The sequence below is a fragment of the Narcine bancroftii genome, chromosome 7, assembly GCF_036971445.1.
Source record: "Narcine bancroftii isolate sNarBan1 chromosome 7, sNarBan1.hap1, whole genome shotgun sequence".
NCBI classification, from domain to species: domain Eukaryota; kingdom Metazoa; phylum Chordata; class Chondrichthyes; order Torpediniformes; family Narcinidae; genus Narcine; species Narcine bancroftii.
Window position 1 is genome coordinate 153,820,126 of NC_091475.1, and position 18,210 is coordinate 153,838,335.

General features: G+C 42.1%; 1 protein-coding gene across 5 annotated transcripts in view; it reads left to right on the forward strand.

Moving 5' to 3' along the window:
- Positions 1-18,210, forward strand: part of grm5b (glutamate receptor, metabotropic 5b) — a 266,837-nt gene that overhangs the window by 23,808 nt on the left and 224,819 nt on the right. The window lies entirely within an intron of this gene.

The following is an 18,210-nucleotide window of genomic DNA, read 5'->3' on the forward strand; positions in this document are numbered from 1 at the left end:
CATCCAAAAACTAGATGACTCTTCACGAGTTCCACCATGGTAGAAATTTTAAGTGAAAGCCTTCTATACCAAGAGGTATGAGGTCTGTTCTAAGTTGCACACTGTCTTTGACCTTGTGCATGCTAGATTTTCACTGGCTTTAGTGCCATATGCAAAATTGTCATGGTCTACCTGAATTGTCTCAATTGAACATGCATTTTTAGTGGCATTAGAATTTCTAGCCTGTGATTTTCTTTTTTTCTATTTCATTCTTAATCCAGAGGTCAGAATTGAAGTATTTATTGTGTGTACTGAAATATACATTCTGTTTTGCATTCTATCCAGACAAATCAGCTTGTGCAGAAACTTGCATCAATAAGTAAACTGTGGCAGACTTCAACAGGGATTTTATCTGAAAGCTGCACCTGGCAATTGGAGTCATGTGACTCAGGCAGATGGATTTGAAAAGCTGATTGGGGACTTGTGGCACAGGGTGGTATTAATTCACTTCGACTCAGCCATCTAGAGAGTTGGTACTTTTTGTCTGGAGTTCCACACAGTACATGCGGCAGTGAGTAGGAAATTTACAACTAATTTTTTTTAGACAAAAGTGCAGGAATTAGTGTTACAATGTCAAATAGTGCAGGGTGCAGTATGACAGAAACAAAGAACAAAATACAGAGAAAAGTACAGTTTTAAAATAAGATTGCTAGAGCAACATCATCTTTTACCAGCAAGAGATCATTTAAGAGTCTGATAACAGTTGAAAGAAAATGTCCTTGAATCTGGAGGTTCATGTTTTCAAACTCATCTATCTTCTGCCCAATGGAAGGGGAAGAAGAGAGTGTGACCAAACTGGATGGGAATTTTAAGATGTTGGCAGCTTTTGCAAGTATAGAGGTGTAGATGGTGGGAGGTTGGTTTGCATGATGAACTGAGCTGCATTCAAAGCTTTGCAGATTCTTACTCTCTTGGTTAGATCAGTTCCCATGCCAAACTGTGATTATGTAGACATTATACTTTTCATGGTGCATCAATAAAAGTTGATTAGGGATCTTGGAGACACGCCAAATTTTCTTGGGCTTCTGCTAACATTGGTGCACTTTTTTGGCTGTAACAGAGAGAATTCTGCCTGAAGGTCAGTGATGAGTAGAGTTCTGCAGGGATCTGTTCATTGTAATAAATGACCTGGATGAACATGTAGAAGGATGGATCAGTAAGTTTGCAGATGATATAAAGTTTGGAGGAGTTGTAGATAGTGCTGAAGGTTGTTATAGGTTACAGAAGTATATAGAAAGGATATAGAGTTGGGTGGAAAAGTGGCAGATGGAGTTCAGTCTGGATAGGTGTGAGGTGATGCATTTTGGAAGGTCTAACCAGAAGGCTAACACAGTGTTAATGGTTGGATACTTAACAGTGTGGAGGAACAGAGGGACCTTGGGGATTTAAATGTATACATCTCTCAAGGTTGCTGCATAAATTGATAGGATAGATAAAAAGGCCTATGGGATGCTAGGCCTCATTGATAGGGGGGTTGAGTACAAGAGTCAAGAGGTAATGTTGCAACTCTTCAAATCTCTGGTGAGACCTAGTCACTTCTAGTCACCTCATACAGGAAGGATGTGGAAGCTATGGAGAGAGTGCCTTGATTGGAAAACAAGTCTTGTGAGGCAAGGTTATAAGAGCTGGGACTTTTCTCTTTGGAGTGAAGAAGGAAGAGACTTAATAGAGGTCTACAGTATTCTGAGAGGCATTGATGAGGTGAATACCCAACATCTTTTTCCCAGGGCAGAAATAGCAAACACCAGAGGACATCTCTACAAAGTGGAGGGAGGAAAGTTTGGAGGAGTCATCAAAGGTAAATGTTTTACAAAGATAGTGTATGTGTCTGGAATGCCTTGCCATGGATGGTGGTAGAGGCGGAAACATTAGGGGCATTTAAGAGACTCTTAGGTAGGCACATGGATGAAAAAAAAATAGAGGGTTAGAAGGTAGGAAGGGTTTAATTTTTTTATTTGTTGTAGATGTGTGTGTTGGCACAACATCGAGGACAAGTGCTGTCATGTTTATTTTCCATATTCTAACATCAGTGTGGTTGAACCAGACCAGGTTATTAGAGATATTTACTTCTATGAACTTGGACATCTCTACCTTTTCACCATATGTATGTATATGTGTGTCTGTGTCTGTGTCTGCGTGTGTCTGTGTCTGCGTGTGTCTGTGTCTGCGTGTGTCTGTGTCTGCGTGTGTCTGTGTCTGCGTGTGTCTGTGTCTGCGTGTGTCTGTGTCTGCGTGTCTGCATGTGTCTGTGTCTGCGTGTGTCTGTGTATTCGTGCATGGGAGTGTCTGCCTGTGTCTGTGTCTGCCTGTGTCTGTGTCTGCCTGTGTCTGTGTCTGCCTGTGTCTGTGTCTGCCTGTGTCTGTGTCTGCCTGTGTCTGTGTCTGCCTGTGTCTGTGTGTGCCTGTGTCTGTGTGTGCCTGTGTCTGTGTGTGCCTGTGTCTGTGTGTGCCTGTGTCTGTGTGTGCCTGTGTCTGTGTGTGCCTGTGTCTGTGTGTGCCTGTGTCTGTGTGTGCCTGTGTCTGTGTGTGCCTGTGTCTGTGTGTGCCTGTGTCTGTGTGTGCCTGTGTCTGTGTGTGCCTGTGTCTGCGTGTGTCTGTATGTATATACGTATGTATATATGTATGTAACCAATTTTCCCCTGCAACCGCTGCAACCGTGTCTGCCTGTCCCGCATCGGACTTGTCAGCCACAAACGAGCCTGCAGCTGACGTGGACTTTTTACCCCCTCCATAAATCTTCGTCCGCGAAGCCAAGCCAAAGAAGATATATGTATGTATATATGTATGTGTGTGTGCCTGTGTGTGTGCCTGTGTGTGTGCCTGTGTGTGTGCCTGTGTGTGTGCCTGTGTGTGTGCCTGTGTGTGTGCCTGTGTGTGTGCCTGTGTGTGTGCCTGTGTGTGTGCCTGTGTGTGTGCCTGTGTGTGTGCCTGTGTGTGTGCCTGTGTGTGTGTCTGTCTGTGTGTCTGTCTGTGTGTCTGTCTGTGTGTCTGTCTGTGTGTCTGTCTGTGTCTCTGTGTCTCTGTGTCTGTCTGTGTGTCTGTCTGTGTGTCTGTCTGTGTGTCTGTCTGTGTGTCTGTGTGTCTGTGTCTGTGTCTGTGTGTCTGTGCCTCTGGGTCTGCGTCACTGGGTCTGCGCCTCTGGGTCTGCGCCTCTGGGTCTGCGCCTCTGGGTCTGCGCCTCTGGGTCTGCGCCTCTGGGTCTGCGCCTCTGGGTCTGCGCCTCTGGGTCTGCGCCTCTGGGTCTGCGCCTCTGGGCCTGCGCTGCTGCGCGCCTGCGCGTGTGCGCATGTCTGTGTGTCTGTCTGTGTGTGTGTATTCGTGCATGGGAGTGTATATATAAATATATGCGTGGGTGTGTACGTATATATGTGTGTGTATGTGTATATATATGTATGTATGTGTGTATATATATATATATATATGTGTGTGTGTGTGTATATATGTATGTGTGTATGTGTGTATACATGTGTATATGTATGTGTGTGTAAATGTATGTATGTGTATGCGTGTGTATGCATGTTTGTATGTATGTATTCTTCTTTGGCTTGGCTTCACGGACGAAGATTTATGGAGGGGTATGTCCACGTCTGCTGCAGGCTCATTGGTGTCTGACAAGTCCAATGCGGGACAGGCAGACACGGTTGCAGCGGTTGCAGGGGAAAATTGGTTGGTTGGGGTTGGGTGTTGGGTTGTTCCTCCTTTGTCTTTTGTCAGTGAGGTGGGCTCTGCGGTCTTCTTCAAAGGAGGTTGCTGCCCGCTGAAATGTGAGGCGCCAAGATGCACGGTTGGAGGTGATATCAGCCCAATGGCGGTGGTCAATGTGGCAGGCATCAAGAGATTTCTTTAAGCAGTCCTTGTACCTCTTCTTTGGTACACCTCTGTCTCGGTGGCCAGTGGAGAGCTCGCCATAGAACACGATCTTGGGAAGGCGATGGTCCTCCATTCTGGAGACGTGACCTACCCAGCGCAGTTGGATCTTCAGCAGCGTGGATTCGATGCTGTCGGCCTCTGCCATCTCGAGTACTTCGATGTTGGAGATGAAGTTGCTCCAATGAATGTTGAGGATGGAGCGGAGACAACGCTGGTGGAAGCGTTCTAGGAGCCGTAGGTGATGCCGGTAGAGGACCCAAGATTCGGAGCCAAACAGGAGCGTGGGTATGACAACGGCTCTGTACACGCTGATCTTTGTGTGTTTCTTCAGGTGGTTGTTTTTCCAGACTCTTTTGTGTAGTCTTCCAAAGGTGCTATTTGCCTTGGTGAGTCTGTTGTCTATCTCTTTGTCGATCCTTGCATCTGATGAAATGGTGCAGCCGAGGTAGGTAAACTGGTTGACCGTTTTGAGTTCTGTGTGCCCGATGGAGATGTGGGGGGGCTGGTGTTCATGGTGGGGAGCTGGCTGATGGAGGACCTCAGTTTTCTTCAGGCTGACTTCCAGGCCAAACATTTTGGCAGTTTCCGCAAAACAGGACGTCGTGTGTGTGTGTGTGTGTGTGTGTGTGTGTGTGTATATTTATATATATATATGTATATTTATATATGTATGTGTATGTATGTGTATACATGTATATGTATGTATATGTGTGTGTGTGTGTGTGTGTGTGTGTGTGTGTGGGGGTATATATTTCATCAGATTGTCATATCAGAAAGGTCACAGTGCTGCATATTGGAAATTGTGGTCTCAAAAGAGGGATGTGAATAACTATTTCCTGTATGCATTTCTTTACTTCTCACATGAACACATAATCCATTAACTAGCTCGGAACAAGTGTTATATTATGTGTTAAGGTCTTGGCCTTCTGTTTGTGCTGAATTATCTTGTCTGTGACACCAGACAAAGAAATTTAATCCATTGCTATTAACTATGAGTCAGTTCAGCTTTTGAATTTGCTAGTTAATATTCCTGCTTTGCTGCAGGAATGTTTTACCACAGACAGTTTTGGCATCAGATTGAATGAGCGGGTAAGAAAACTGAGCATCGGGATGATTTGTAAGTGGGGCTATGAGAGTGTGTTGCAGATGACTAGATTAACAGAGATGGATGAAATGTTACCAGAAATTATGCTAGCATATTTAATCAAAAGGTTAACATGACCTATTTTCATGAAATAGAATTACAGTTTTTAAGAAAACTCTCAGGACCCAACGTGAACCACAAAGTTACCAGGTAGCCAAGTATTCCCTCCTGCAGCAGACCGGGCATTACCTCAGTGTCATAATAGCTTTTCATTTAATCTAGAAGATTGTAATTAACTGCTGTAGAGTTCATTGGAAAGCATTTTTGAGAAAATAAAAACAGAAAATTATGGAAGTATCAGGTCAGTCAGATGCTTTTGTTTTAATACATGAACCTGCTGAGTATTTCCAGTAATTTCTAATTCTATTTAATTTTTTTTTGTATCTGCGGTTCTTTGACTATTTAATTAATTTTGAGTTAAAATGCTTTGATCTGTTGCGCAAGCATCACTTAAGTTTGGGTATCTAATTATATACAAAATATTAACACAAAATCACCTCACAAGACACCTGTGATAAACCTGCTGAATCCAGTCTTGGATGTTGAGTGTACTGTGCTGTAAACCTAAGGCACTGAAGTGTTTCCTTCAGGCACTGATGTTCCAGTTTTCATCCAGCATTCAATACTCGAAAGCCCACGCTGTCACCTCCCACACACTGCAAATGCTTCTCCTTTCTTTCCCATCTCAGTAAATAGTCATTAAAATGTCATCGTTCATCACATAAAGCCATGGGATGACAAAAAGAAGCTTAATACCAATGAATGTTTTTGTTAATCTGTGTGGTATCTGCCCTGGTAGCTTTAGGTTTCAACACGGCTGAGTCATAGAGTTAAGAGTTGTGCAGCACAAGTCCTTTCAGACAATTCATCCATGCTAACCAACATGTCCACATGAGCTTGTCTCATCTGCCTGTGTTTAGTCCACATTCCTCTAAATCTTTCTAATACATGTTCCTGTCTAAATGGCTTTAAGAATTCTATTAATACCTGCTTCTTCACTTCTTTAGGTGGCTCAATCCATAAACACAAAACTGTCAGTGGTTCTCAACCTTTTTCTTTCCACTCACATACCACTTTAAGTATTCCCTATACCATAGGTGCTCTGTGATTAGTAAGGGATTACTTAAGGTGGTATGTGAGTGGGAAGGGAAGGTTGAGAACCACTGCTCTAGATCAATTGTTACTGAAATATTTTGCTTGAGAAAAATTGTCACGGGCCCATTTCCTTTGGAGTTATGAAACCGTGCACATAATGAGTCAATTAGATACGATTAAAACAGTGGTTTTCAAACTTTTTCTTTCCACCCACATACCACATTGTCTTCTTTTTTGGCTTGGCTTCGCGGACGAAGATTTGTGGAGGGGGTAAAAGTCCACGTCAGCTGCAGGCTCGATTGTGGCTGACAAGACCGATGCGGGACAGGCAGACACGGTTGCAGCGGTTGCAGGGGAAAATTGGTTGGTTGGGGTTGGGTGTTGGGTTTTTCCTCCTTTGTCTTTTGTCAGTGAGGTGGGCTCTGCGGTCTTCTTCAAAGGAGGTTGCTGCCCGCCGAACTGTGAGGCGCCAAGATGCACGGTTTGAGGCGATATCAGCCCACTGGCGGTGGTCAATGTGGCAGGCACCAAGAGATTTCTTTAGGCAGTCCTTGTATCTCTTCTTTGGTGCACCTCTGTCACGGTGGCCAGTGGAGAGCTCACCATATAACACGATCTTGGGAAGGCGATGGTCCTCCATTCTGGAGACGTGACCCACCCAGCGCAGCTGGATCTTCAGCAGCGTGGATTCGATGCTGTCGGCCTCTGCCATCTCGAGTACTTCGATGTTGGAGATGAAGTTGCTCCAATGAATTTTGAGGATGGAGCGGAGACAACACTGGTGGAAGCGTTCTAGGAGCCGTAGGTGATGCCGGTAGAGGACCCATGATTCGGAGCCGAACAGGAGTGTGGGTATGACAACGGCTCTGTATACGCTTATCTTTGTGAGGTTTTTCAGTTGGTTGTTTTTCCAGACTCTTTTGTGTAGTCTTCCAAAGGCGCTATTTGCCTTGGCGAGTCTGTTGTCTATCTCGTTGTCGATCCTTGCATCTGATGAAATGGAGCAGCTGAGATAGGTAAACTGGTTGACCGTTTTGAGTTTTGTGTGCCCGATGGAGATGTGGGGGGGCTGGTAGTCATGGTGGGGAGCTGGCTGATGGAGGACCTCAGTTTTCTTCAGGCTGACTTCCAGGCCAAAAATTTTGGCAGTTTCCGCAAAACAGGACGTCAAGCGCTGAAGAGCTGGCTCTGACTGGGCAACTAAAGCAGCATCGTCTGCAAAGAGTAGTTCACGGACAAGTTTCTCTTGTGTCTTGGTGTGAGCTTGCAGGCGCCTCAGATTGAAGAGACTGCCATCCGTGCGGTACCGGATGTAAACAGCGTCTTCATTGTTGAGGTCTTTCATGGCTTGGTTCAGCATCATGCTGAAGAAGATTGAAAAGAGGGTTGGTGCGAGAACACAGCCTTGCTTCACGCCATTGTTAAAAGTGCAGAGAACAAAACAAAGGACTCTACATCACCTTTGTTGACCTCACCAAAGCCTTCGACACCGTGAGCAGGAAAGGGCTTTGGCAAATACTAGAGCGCATCGGATGCCCCCCCAAAGTTCCTCAACATGGTTATCCAACTGCACGAAAACCAACAAGGTCGGGTCAGATACAGCAATGAGCTCTCTGAACCCTTCTCCATACCACATTGTAATCCCTTACTAATCACAGAGCACCTATGGCATAAGGAATACTTAAAGTGATATGTGAGTGGAAAGAAAAAGGTTGAGAACCACTGGTCTATGTAGAAGAACTTGTTTTCGAGTTCCCCTTTAAATCATTTCTTTTAACTTAAACCTATACCCTCTAGTTTTAGACTCCTCTATCCTAGGAAACTGACTATCGGCTCAGTCTATGCCTCTCAAGATTTTATAAACCTCTGTCATCCCTCAGACTTTTTCATTCTAGGACAAACAGTCTCAGGCTATCCAATCTCTCCATAAATCAAGCCCTCACAATATCCTTGTGAATCTTCTGTGCACCCCCTCAACCTTAATTATGTCATTCCTATTGTATGATGACCAGAATTGCACACATCATGGAAATGTGGTCTCACTGACACCTTATACAGCTGCAACATGATGTCTGAACAATTGTATTCAATGTCCCTGTACAATGAAGGCATGCATAACCGAGTGTTTCTTTGCCACCTTGTCTACTTACGCTGTCACTTTTAGCTAATTATATAATTGGACCCTTAAGTCTCTCTGTTCTACCCTGGTCTGTCATTCACTGTTTAAGACCTGCCCTTGTTTCAAATCAGAATCAGGTTTATTGTCATGAACATGGGTCACAAAATTTGTTGTTTTGTAGCAGCAGTATTGTGTATTACAGGTGCAAAATTGCTATAAATTACGGTTTCGTAAATACAGTATTTAAAAATAAACAATTAGTGCAATATAGAGAAAAAAAAACACTGAGGTAGCGTCTAAAGGTTCATTGTCCATTCAGAAATCTGATGGCGGAGGGGAAGAAGCTGTTTTTGTAATGCTGAGTGTTTGTCTTCAGGCTCCTGTACCTCCTTCCTGATGGTAGCTGTGAGAAAAGGATGTGCTCTGTGTGAGGAGGGTCCTTGGTGACAGAGGCTGCTTTGACACATTGCTTCTTAAAGTTTTCCTTAATGGAGTAACGACTAATCTCCATGATAATGCTGGCTTAGTTTAAAACCCTCTGTAACTTTTTCCTGTTCAGTATATTAGCACCTCCATACAGACAGTGATGCAACCTGTCAGAATGCTCTCCACGTTAGCTGTAGAAATCTGCAAGAGTCGTTGGTGTCGTAGCAAATCTGCTCATACTCCTAGTGAAATATAGCCATTGGCAAGCCTTCTTCATGATTGCATTGACATGTTGGCCCCAGGATAAATCTTCAAAGATGTTGACACCCAAGAATTTTAAGTTCTTTATGTTACCCACTGCTGACCCACTGATTTCCCAAAATGCATCATTTCACTCTTATCTGAGTTCAATTTTATCCACCATTCCTTTGCTCACATTCTTAGATGATCTAGATCCAGTTGTAACCTGCTCATTAATAACAAACAGTGGGCGATGCAGTTCCAATCCCCCACGACACACCATTGATTACAAGCCTCAAATCTGAAAAACGAACCTCTATTCCCACCCTCTGACTCCTATCACTAAGGCAATATTATATCCAACTGGTTACCATTTTGTAAGCGCATGTGATCTAACTTCCCAGGCCACCCTATCATGCGGCACCTTGCCAAAAGCAATCTCCAGTCGGGCCATCTACTTATTGAGAAAACTTTTCTGGATACCCTTAATTAATTTGGGCCCATCTAACCCCTTGGCACTATGGCAGGCCCAGTTGATGTGAGGGAAGATAAATCGCCTTCAATCCAATTACAGTATTCCTACACACATTATTCCTCTAATTCCCACAGACAATTGGTGGAGGATCTATGGTACAATTTCATCAAGGTAATCAACACCTTTGTGTTTTTAATTCTATTAAAATAGCCTCATGGACATGCTCCCAGAAATATCCTCTCGAAGTATTATCATGATTATGCTCCTGAATCATATTACAAATCTTTCTGTACTCTTACCTCTATCTTTATCAATGTCTGTAACATCTGTACCCTGGGAACACTGAGCTGCCAGTCCTCAATCATGTTTCTGTAATTGTGATAATATTACATTCTCATATGCCTATCCATGCCTTGTGGTCATTCTGCCTTAGCTGTCAGGCTTCTTGCATTAAAGTAAGTCCATTTTAACTGATCAGACCATCATCAGTCTCTGCCTGCTCTGCCTACTTGCTCGCTTTAATTTCCATAGTTACTTCACCTTTGTTATCTTCCACAATACTACTTTGGGTCCCACCACACTAGCAAAAATGTTTAAGTCCTCCTGAACAGCTCTCGTAAATATCCCTGCCAGTTCGGGTGCAATGCATCCCTCTTGCGCAGGTTACGTCTGTGGCAGAAGAGATCCCAATGGTTCAGAACCTGAATCCCTCCCACCTACACCAGTTTGCATTCATCCCTCTGATTATTCTGTTCATATTCTCAATGGTACATTGCATCGGGAGTAATCCAGAGATTAAAACCCTTAAGGTCCTGCTTTTTAATCTTCTGCCTAACTCCCTATATTAACTGTGGGATCTCATTCCTTTTACTACCTATGTTGTATCTTATTTTACTACCTATGTGTACGACAACCTTTGGTTTCTCTTCCTCCTGGAGAATATTCTGCAACCACTCGAGGATCTTCTTGATCCTAGCACACAACAGGCAGCATACCATCATGGAGACCTGCTTGCAGCCGCAGGTTCACTTTCAATGCCCCAGCTACCGAGTCTCCTATTGCTGCAGCTCTCCTCATCTCTATCTTACCCTCCTGCGTATCAGAGCCATTTGTTTTGCCACAGATGGGGCCACTGCAGTTGCTGCTCTTCTTGTAAAGACCTTCCCCTCCCAACAGTATCCAGGACCACAATGCTTGTTCCTGAGGAGAATGCCAACATGGGAAACTGCACTTCCTGCAGGAGGAGCCTACAACTGCCCTGACTGTCAACTCTCAACCATTAAGATAATAAAATAAAAGATCTAACATCATGTTATGAAATCACTGCTCTGCAGGAGGAGCCTACAACTGCCCTGACTGTCAACTCTCAACCATTAAGATAACAAAATAAAAGATCTAACATCATGTTATGAAATCACTGCTCAGCTTCCTCTCTGATGCTGCTCAAACAAGGCCTCAGTATTTACACCTTAAACATAACCGTTTCACCTCAGAAGGCCACATTCACAATTCCCATTCCTTTAGTTTCTTTTATATTTTCTGTCTTAGCTTCTCTGACTAGGGTGTGGAATGTTGATTGGTGCAGTCTGTGGAGGAAGTGGTTTTCACTCAGTTTTCTTCACTCTGCAAGTGCAGTGAGTAGAAAATAGTGAAGAAAATCTTGTCAAATAGCACCCTTAACAATTTAACAATCATCATGTCATCAGCTGGCACATAATTTAGAAAGTTATTGAATTTTGCCAGGGAAATTAAACAGAAAAGCTAGTGAGGCATTCTCTATTTCAATGATTATTTTGACAAGATGAGTTGGTCATTAATGAGATGAGTTATGTTTAAAAGATTTGTGGCAGGCTCCACCACAGAATTAGCTTAGTTAATATTATCATGGCCAATGTGTCTTTTATGTATGCTCATAATGAGGCTTTGCCTATTTAAAGTAATGTGAAAAGAAGATAATTTTCATATTATGGATGAGATCAAAAGGTCCAAAGAGATCTCATAAGAGTAAAAAATTATTTGCCTCAATTAGAAGATGCTCTAATTATTAGGCTTTATTACTGGAGTCAAAGTTCCTGAACTTTATTTGCATTGATAAATGATCTGAGCTGATTATTTGAAAGGGGTATTCTATCTAGTGAGGACAGAGGGGGAAACTTTCAGGACTGAAAGAAGGCTAAATATTTAAGCTTGTTTACTTTGCTTCTGGAGTCTAGAGGACAAGTGGTGCTGTATTGGCTCTCGGACAGCTGAGACTGCAAGTTCATCCATCAAACAAAACTATTTCCTGTGAGCTGGCCTCTGATGTCATGAAGAAATATTTGATAATGATAACGAGTTTATTGTCATACACATTGTATCATGAAATACTTACTTGCTTAAGAATACAAGTATATTCTTGTATTACTTTACAAAAATAGGTGCTTGTAAAGTAAAAATTATAAAGAGTAAATTATTTGAAATAAGAGACAATAAAAACAAGATAGATAGATAATAGTTGCAGTTAGTGCAACACCGTTACAGCACTAGCCATCAGGTCTGGGGTTCGAATCCCGCGCTCTCTGTAAGGAGATGGGATGTTCTCCCTGTGTCTGCGTGGGTTTTCCCCAGGAGTGCTGGTTTCCTCCCACCATTCGAAATGTACCGGGGTTGTAGGTTAATTTGGTGTAATTGGGTGGGACAGGTTTGTGAGCCGAAATGGCCTGTTACTGTGCTGTATGTCTAAATTTAAATTTAATTTAATTTTTTTTTTAAATCGCAATGATCACCATGCAAAAATATCCTTTGATACTGTAGGAGCAGTCAACAATTAATGTACTAAGGTGAGGTTTAAGAGACTGTGAAATACAACGTGTTCACAAGGACTACTCAGGAGATAAAGTCTTGGAGAACAAGTTTGATTTTATTTTGGGTCTGCAGAACCGGGTGTCTCTTAGTCCCAAGACACACCGGAGGTCCAGAATCATCACTCTTTTGTACATGCCCGTGCTCAACATCAGCACACCTACCTTTAGACTTTTCCAATTGGAATTTCAATAACTTACAACCTTCCCTTTTTCCCTCTCACCCCTGCAGATACCACACAGTCCCTCCCTCATCAAGTTAATATTCATGTCTTCATTAAGCAAGCGCAATGGTTACTGTGGGGTACCCTAGGTCACTGTGCCAGTCCGAACCAGACTCCTTTATCCTTGAGGCTTCTGATAAGAAAGTGGCCCACTAGTTAGTACTGTCTATTCTCCAGCTCTAATCTACATATTTCACATTCCATCACCTTTCACAGAATGGTGCTAGTTTAATCATCTCCAGCCATTTTTCTTTCACAAGACTAATCTTGAACCTTGAGGTTCTGGATTCTTCCCAAAGGTTGCAGTGAAGAGTTTGTGACCAGGTTGAGGGTTCTTTATGATATTGCTGCCGTCTTGAGGCAGTGCTTTACATTGGTGTCTTCAAAGGATATGAGGTCAGAGCCTGTGATGGACCTACTATGTTTTCCAACTTTTTCTGCCTTTGATGTTGCTGGGCACTCAAATGACCAAACCATGCTCTGACGCATCTAGCCAATATACTTTCTCCAGTGGACCTGTAGATGTTTGATAGAGTATCAGACATGCCAAATCTCTTCAGAAAATAGAAGCATTGATGTGCCTTCTTCATGGTTACCTCAAAGCACTGGCTCCAGGAAAGATCCTTTGATGTGTGGACTTCCCCAGGAATTTGAAGATTTTGTTGCTCTCCACCTCATTCCCATCAGTGTAGACAGGTGTGTGGTCCCTCCCTTAGCCTCTCCTTCTTGAAATAAGCAATAAGATCCTTGATCTTAATGATGTGGAATTGCTGTTCTTGCACCTGCCAATCAGGTTCATTATCTCCATCTTCTGTTCTGACTCATCATTTCCAAATTCTCTGCCAACAATAGTAGTGTCATCAGCGAATTGGCAGATTGAGTTGGAGCTGAACTTGGTCACGCGGTCGTGGGCTTACACAGCATAGAGATGGGAACTAAGCAATATCCAATATTTTCGGTAGTTTTAAACTCCAAGTGATAATGATTTACATTTTTATTTGTATTCTCAACACCTGTATACCCTCAGATATCAATATGAAAACTGAATTTTCCAAAGGTTTATTTTATTAGTGAATCTAATAATGGGGCTGCTGGGAATGAAGTTTCCTTTAAATATACTGGGAACACTACAGATATCCATCCTTTTCTGTTCTAGAATAGTGATCATTTAATATTTTAGGATTCTTTATAAGCTGTTATTTTGTGTTAGAAAATATGATTGATCTGCATTTAAGTAAAATATGACATACAACAGTGAATCGATTCATTCCTGGCTTAGATTTACACTTCTTTAAAAAAAAAAATCATTTAAAAAAAAAAAGACAAAATTGAACAGGAAAATGCCTGTGTGCACATTTCAAAAGGACTCTGTATTTGAATATAAAAGCTTCCTCACATTTTTTTGTCCATTTATCATGATGCTGTTTAAGCATTTTACACTTCACTGCAAGACCAGAAAAAAAATTGAAAACTTTATATTGTTCTGTCAGGCTTTGGATTCTTTATTATTCATTATCCAGTCAGTGGTGCTTATGTGTTCACCAAAGAGTAATGTACATGTAAATAAAATGCATTTGAAATTAATTTTATTAATTTTTTTTAAATGTGCTAAATGGGAAAATTACATACTAATTTTCTATCCATTTAATAGCCTTGTATGCATCTGAAGTCATTAGGTGAATGTTTATTGGAAGCCAGAAATGTGAAACCTGTAATATTACTGCAAGCTATAAAATTAGGTGCGGGAATGGTGAAATTGAGTGGTGACTAGATGCTTTTAGAGTCCATAATGGCCCAAAATTATGTCCAGAGTGCATGGCAGAAGACACAGTGATATCGAATTGAACACATCAAACATATGGAAACTAATCGCATGATGTCAGGCAACATGCAATGCTGCTTTCTTCCCAGAACATCTATTATGGAGCTTATATTTAGAACTGATGCTTGCTTTTAAATATGCACAAAGCAGAAGGAAAGGCCGTCCTCCAGTCGTACTTAAAAGAATCGTCATGGGCTTGAGTGTTCATTTCTTCTGGTACTTAATTTAATTCTACAAGTGTTTGGTACTCAAATGCTGTTAACCCTCCTCCCTATTCCTTTCACCTAGCACAACCCTCCCATGCATTCATTCCCAATTGCAGACACATTCCCATTCCTATTCCCTCTTAACAGATTCACCTGAAAGTTGTGTTTGACCTTCTTGTCATGTTTTATTTTTCCTCTTAAAAGATTCCTGGAGATGTAGTTTGCTGGTTTGATGATAATGAAGCTTGCATCCAATGTCTGATCCTTTCCATTCAGACCATGTGGTAGATTCTTTTAAATTCTACTCCCTTCCCTACGACAGACAAGAATTTCTGGGCATATGTACCTTCTCCATTGCTACGTTGTTAAATTAGAGGAAAAATATTCAAAGCAAATGGCACACCTTATTTTATTCTACATGCATTTTGTAGGGAATATCAGCAGTTATATGTCAACATTTCCTCACACAAGTGGCTGAAATTGGTGATTTCTGTGTACGAGTACATGAGCTTTAAGCTCGTTGACAGTTTTTCTCTGGATTTTCTTCCAATTACCATCGCACTTTGACATTCTCAAAGATTTCTGCATGGGAATGATGGATGGTGGATATTCTCCATTATTGAGAAGAATAACAAAACTTCTGCTAGACATATTTCTCTTTCCAATATTTTGTATTTTTTTATATTATTCACTAATACATAATAATAAGAATATATTATATCCAACAAGTAAACATATATTATCTGCTAACAACCTATGAAGGAGACAAAAATAAAATGTTTATAAAACAAAAACTATTCTAATAATATGACCCTTCCCTTGTGAAGTTACATATGAAAGAAAGGACAACCAAACTATAAAATGGAATTCAATAATCTTGTACATTCTGAAAATAATTAAGGACCCTATAAATTTAGAAAATTAAGGTTCATTACATTAGAAGAGCATCTAATTTTTTTCAATCATGAAGACCTAACACTTAATTGATTTAATTTCTTTTCTGCTGTAATCCATTTAAGAATTACTTAATAGGTGACACAAGGTCTCATTGAGGACAAAGGTCAAGAAATTAAAGTGAGAGTATTTCCAGAATTTTATTCTTTGAACTAATTACATTTAAATTAAAAGTATCTTCTGTAATCTAACATGCTAATTTTTTTTTATTTTTTAAGAAACTAACCATTATTTTTAATTGAAAAGTTGTTCATTCATTTTGAATGCCTATGAATATAAATAGTTACTTGACTACTTGCTCAGCCGGCAGACATCTCTACTCAGGTTCTCATTACCTAGGACCAGACTGGCTTCACTCAGCAGATTCCAGTCAGCTGGCACATTGAGTAAGGTTTGAAGCTTTGTCGTAGGTAGTGTGTCTCATAGTTGACCACAAGTTCTGGGCAATTATCTATTGATGCAACATCATGGCAATGAATTCAACAATGGGTCATTCATATGTTGACTGCCTTTGCTAGTCATCAGAAGATGTAGAGGGCACGTAAGTTTGCAATATGTTCCAAGATGTATTCATAAGCTTCAGTAACTTCTGATTTTGAACAGAGCAGCTCCCACACCTCATTGAAGCATCCAGCTATTATGCTTTTGATGGTTCAACTATAAGGGTGTTGCAGGGCTAGGGAGGACCTGCAGAACTTGCTTTGTCTTCTAAGAAAGCAGAGGAGTTGGTATATTTTTTCGACTGTCATATCAACATCCATATCCAAGGTCAAGTTACTGGAGAAATGTATTCCTCGGAACTTGCAACTACTGTATCTATTCTTACCATTTCAGCACCATTAATGTGGACAGGTGTGTGGACTCTGTCCCCTCTCCTGAAGACAATGATGATCTCTTTTGTCTTATTGTCTTGGCACCATGTTTCTAGATTTTCATCATCTGTCCTGTATTCTGATTGGCCCACTCCTGTGGAGTTGTTGGTGAATTTGAAGATGGAGTTTAAATGGCATTTAGCTGTAACAGTCATGGCTGCAGAGGGAGGACAATAAGGGACTGAGTGCACATTCTGGGTGCATATTGGTGTTCAGTGTGATCATGGGCGAGATATTGTAATGCATCTTCATTAATTATTCAGTTCAGAGTCATTGTCGGAGTACATACATGACATCACAAAGAACCCTAAGATTTTTTTTCCCCTGTGGGCCAAGCAGACTTTCTAATTACCAGTTACTGTAAACTGTACTTAAGAAAGAAATGTATTCTTAAAAAAAGAAAATTAAACAAAAGAAAGAAATGGTAACAAGCTGACTGCAAATACAGAAAATGAATGTTCAATAATAAATAATAAGCAAAGTTAGTGTCCTTCGATGAGACTCTGAATGACTCTGTGGTTCCAAAGTCTGATCGAAAAGGGGTAGCACCAATTCCTGAAACTGGAGATACAAGACTTGTGGTATATGTACCTCTTAATGGCAGCAGAGAGCTCATTGCTGTATCTGACCCGACCTTGTTGGTTTTCGTGCAGTTGGATAATCATGTTGAGGAACTTTGGGGGACATCCGATGCGCTCTGAACCCTTCTCCATTAACAATGGCGTGAAGCAAGGCTGTGTTCTCGCACCAACCCTCTTTTCAATCTTCTTCAGCATGATGCTGAACCAAGCCATGAAAGACCCCAACAATGAAGACGCTGTTTACATCCGGTACCGCACGGATGGCAGTCTCTTCAATCTGAGGCGCCTTCAAGCTCACACCAAGACACAAGAGAAACTTGTCCGTGAACTACTCTTTGCAGATGATGCCGCTTTAGTTGCCCATTCAGAGCCAGCTCTTCAGCGCTTGACGTCCTGCTTTGCGGAAACTGCCAAAATGTTTGGCCTGGAAGTCAGCCTGAAGAAAACTGAGGTCCTCCATCAGCCAGCTCCCCACCATGACTACCAGCCCCCCCACATCTCCATCGGGCACACAAAACTCAAAACGGTCAACCAGTTTACCTATCTCGGCTGCACCATTTCATCAGATGCAAGGATCGACAATGAGATAGACAACAGACTCGCCAAGGCAAATAGCGCCTTTGGAAGACTACACAAAAGAGTCTGGAAAAACAACCAACTGAAAAACCTCACAAAGATAAGCGTATACAGAGCCGTTGTCATACCCACACTCCTGTTCGGCTCCGAATCATGGGTCCTCTACCGGCACCACCTACGGCTCCTAGAACGCTTCCACCAGCGTTGTCTCCGCTCCATCCTCAACATCCATTGGAGCGCTCACACCCCTAACGTCGAGGTACTCGAGATGGCAGAGGTCGACAGCATCGAGTCCACGCTGCTGAAGATCCAGCTGCGCTGGATGGGTCACGTCTCCAGAATGGAGGACCATCGCCTTCCCAAGATCGTATTATATGGCGAGCTCTCCACTGGCCACCGTGACAGAGGTGCACCAAAGAAAAGGTACAAGGACTGCCTAAAGAAATCTCTTGGTGCCTGCCACATTGACCACCGCCAGTGGGCTGATAACGCCTCAAACCGTGCATCTTGGCGCCTCACAGTTTGGCGGGCAGCAGCCTCCTTTGAAGAAGACCGCAGAGCCCACCTCACTGACAAAAGGCAAAGGAGGAAAAACCCAACACCCAACCCCAACCAACCAATTTTCCCTTGCAACCGCTGCAATCGTGTCTGCCTGTCCCGCATCGGACTGGTCAGCCACAAACGAGCCTGCAGCTGACGTGGACTTTTTACCCCCTCCATAAATCTT